The 3,919-nt window shown below is 56.5% G+C and overlaps 1 pseudogene; it reads left to right on the top strand.

Annotated features, from left to right (window-relative positions):
- The first annotated feature begins 246 nt into the window (after positions 1-246).
- LOC112445013 (uncharacterized protein CXorf49 homolog) lies at positions 247-2,196 on the top strand (annotated as a pseudogene).
- The last annotated feature ends 1,723 nt before the right edge of the window (positions 2,197-3,919 follow it).

Raw genomic sequence — 3,919 nt, 5'->3', positions numbered from 1 at the left:
AAGTATGCCGGACCACTGATCACTGACTGCGGGATTCCTCTGCCCATTCTCCCATTGGGTCATAAGGCCTGTGGTGGAAGGGAGGCTGGCAAATGTTTTCAGCACATTCTAGGTGCCCAGCGCCTCCATCCTGATGTTTCATCCTCACCTTCCAGGAGACCAGTGCCCTCAGTACCTTCCTGCTTCCCGCTCTACCCACTTTGTACAGAGTCAGGGCTCAGAGCTGTGACTCTAATCGGAAAGGGAATGCAAGACAGCAGGAGGTGGGACAAGAGGCTTGAAAGAGTTACTCGCACCATCACCTTCACTCGCCAACTAGCGGACTGGCTTGTTGGACCTTGGCTTGGCAGCAAACCAGAGAAAGCCCTCGAACCCATTGGTTACGCCTCGAGGGGCGGGGCCAACAAGTCGTACCCTGGTTGGAGGGAACCGGACCAATGACGAGGCTGCAGCACGGGTGTCCCAGGCACGCTGACAGCCTGGCACCACTTGCAGCAGTCTTGTGTGTGGGATACCTATGCTGCTTGACCGCTTGCTCAAGATGCTGCCACCCTCACCTGCCCTGACTGCCACCACCACCACCACCGTAACCTGGTTGATGAATCGTTGCCAGCCCAGGTCCAGGGGCCACCCAGATCATGACATGAGCTCCCCAGATGATGAGGTGTCTTTTTAGGGAGTGTGTTTCTGCCCAGAGAGCAGGGAGCCGACCCCCGCCCCTCAGGCCAGCTCTACACCCTGGGGGAACCTGGACCAGGCCCCGAATTGAGGGCACCACAAAGTGATGAGTGTGAGGATGGGGATGGGTACCCAAACCCTGAGGGCTTCAAGTCAGAGCGGGAGGTGCTGGAAGCTAGAGAGCCGGTGCTGTGGGGCCACGAAGGCCAACCTGGCTCCCTGGCCACCGTCAAGGGTGATGGCCCTGCAACTGGCTGACGAGTCTGGTGGCAGCCATCCTGCAGCAGCTGAGCGACCTGGACGTAGTGGGCATCCGCACATACCTGTCCCCAGAAAGCTATGCGATCACTGAAGTGCCCATCTTGTGGGCCGACCTCAAGGGAGGTCCCAGCAATTTATGCATGGCTGCTGAGAGCTGTGGGGAAGGGGCGCCGGTTGCGGCCTTCCCTCTCCAGGTGGCTGAGCCCAATGTGGGCCGGGCCTGGGGGACCCTAAGGGAGGCACTAAGAGTAGGTTGATCGTGGCTGATCACCAGTGCTCCCAACTCCACGTGGAAGGCCTGTATGGGCTGCTGTCTGACCTCGAGTCTTCTGATGAGTTCAGTGAGGTAGACCTGATGAGGGTGAACATTTATCCCAAAAAAGGAGGCCAGGTCAAGCTCAACAGCCTCGAGGATTCCAAGGACGCACCCAGACATTCGAATGTCCAAGGCGGGGAGAACCCCTTAACATGCCAGGCACTTTCCTGTCCTCGGCTCTGCAAGGATTCACTTCAGTGTGGAAAGGCAGGACAGGCAGGGCAATGGAGATTTGGACATCTCTCCCCCTAAGAAAATGCAGAGCGTGTTCTGGAGGAAGGGGGGTATCCAGCCCACCTACCCGGGAGTACCAGTAGCATCAGCTACTGCAGCTGCTGCTACAGGTAGCCGCCGTGGGCCACTCCTAGGAGGAAGGGGGCCAGGAGAAGAAATCCCTCGAGGGAGTCTCCAAACCTGCCCTGGGGAGAACCTTCCTTTCCTGGAGGCAGCGAATCTTGGCTACTCCACTGGAACCGCCACCTTGCCCCCAATCTCCGGGATTCCGCTGCTTGGGAGCTCCAAGAGGTATACCTTGGTCCCTTGCGGAGCCAAAGAGTCCAAGCACACCAGCACTGGGAAGAAATCTGAGGCCAGGCAGGCGCGAGAGGCGGTGATGGCAATGGCTGTGATGGGAGAAGACAAAAACCCCAATAGAGAGCCAGTCCCAAAGGGCCAAATGAGTAGGCCAGGCCCCTCCTCACTGCATACTCTTCCCCCTCCCACCTTCCCCAGGACACACTTCTTTACCTGTACTCCCTCTGTCCATCCTTCAAGGGTCATCGTTGGGAGCCCCTCAGTCAGTGGGTCATTAGGATGCCAGATTGGGGTACTTTTACAAGGGACAATCATTAAGATAGCACTTTGGGTGTGCTGAGCTTGGTCCTCCACCCTTGACCTGTTCCCAGCCTACTCCGTGAGGCTGGGGCTGGAGTGGGAGGGAGGGCTGGTAGCCAAATTAGGTCAAGGGGACCCCTTAAAAGCTTCACAGAGTTTCGATATTTAGTCGCATCACTCCTGAATCCTGTTTCCTGGCTGTTCTGCAAACCTTTGCAGGGGGCCCGGGATTTCTCAGTGCCACACTGTTGTCCTCAGCTCAGCTCTGCCTGCTGGCCTGGGGCTGACTGACAGAGAAAGTGCTAAAGAGATTAACATTGCAATTTTCTTCCCAAATCCCTGCCTCAGCCTGGTCCCAAATCACAGGTTCTCACATGCACAGAGAGACATAGACATACAAATGCACTGGTATGCACACACACACACACACATACATACACACACACACCCTTAGTTCAGATTGGTGATAAAACTTTCTTTTAACTGCCCACTCACGGACATGGCCATCTCGTCCGTGGGTGCACCGTGGAGAACCCAGCAGTGCCGACCTCAACATCACAGGCCCCTAGGATCCAGGAAACTCAGAGCCCTTGGCTGTCAACCAGAAAGAAGTCATGCCCAGAGGGCCTGGCCCTCATGTGAGTGTCCTGGGTTTTGATATGGGGGAAGGGGACCAGGGGTGAGGGCAGAAACCTCTCTCTCTCTCTATCCCTGTATGTTGAGGGCTCAGCCTTGTTCTCAGGCCGCTTCTTCCATGGGAAATAGGGTGTCAACAGCCCTGGCCCCATCATCCTCTGTGTGGGATTTGTTCGGCAGGGTTGATTGGTGGCAGTGCCCCAACAGCTACTCCGGCTGTAGACCTGCAGCATAAAAGCCTTTTTCTGTGAAGTGCTGTTCACCCACCTTGCTCTCCCAGGTGCTGGCTGTGGCTGCCGCTCTGAGAAGCTCAAACCCAGAACCTCAGTCATTGGGGACCATCATGGTGAAAATGCTGCCCCTGGGGAACAGGGGAGGCAGGCCCAGAGAGGTTTGGGCTGCCAAGCTGTGCAAGGGAGGATTGTTGCCAGCAGATCGAGGTGCTGCCTCATCTCACGTTAGACCCTGCTTGGCCCTTTCCACCTCAATGGGAGCCTGGGAAGCTGGATTGTGTGTCCTTTCCCTTTCAGGTGAACAGAAACAAACTGACCATCCCCTAAGATCGAAAAGGCAGCAGCAGCCACCGGTACCCAGGCTGTCCTCGGGCAATACTTCCTCTTGCTCCTGAAATGCATGCTGAAACCCCATGGTGGAATCTGGATCCAAGATCAACTGACGTGTGGGGCCCCCCCTCCCTTGTCCCCATCCCACATCCCCATGTGGGAGCCCACCTCCTTTCCACTGAGGAAGTCTTTCCCTTGCTAGTCTAGACAACTGGCTTTGGGATGGAGGGCCCGGGGGAGAGGAGAAGGTGGAGGAGAGGGGAGGCGGGTGTATACTAACCATTGCTCTTCCTTCTGTGTCTGCTGGCCTCGTGTCTGGTGCTACAGAGAGAAATAGACGACCTTAAGGAGCAACTTGGTATGAGGAACCAGGGACAGAGAGCAGCGGGTTCTTAGTGCAGAAGCAAGGTGGGCACTTTGGGTGGGGTGGGCTGCAGGTGCAGGGGGCCTCACACAAATCAGCATTCCTGTGGGGAGAACCAAGCAAGCCTGCCCCTGGAGCCTGCTGTTCAGCTGGGTGTGCGGATAAGTAGCAAAGTACTGTGTGCACTGTGTGCACACTGCCAGCCAGACAAGCCCTAGAGAACTCCTTTTGATAGTACTTGTAGAGATGCCTTGCTGAACCTTCTCT

This window comes from Bos taurus, chromosome X (genome assembly GCF_002263795.3).
Source record: "Bos taurus isolate L1 Dominette 01449 registration number 42190680 breed Hereford chromosome X, ARS-UCD2.0, whole genome shotgun sequence".
Taxonomy (NCBI): domain Eukaryota; kingdom Metazoa; phylum Chordata; class Mammalia; order Artiodactyla; family Bovidae; genus Bos; species Bos taurus.
Note: the sequence above shows the minus strand (reverse complement) of the source record. Positions and strands in the feature narration are given on the sequence as shown.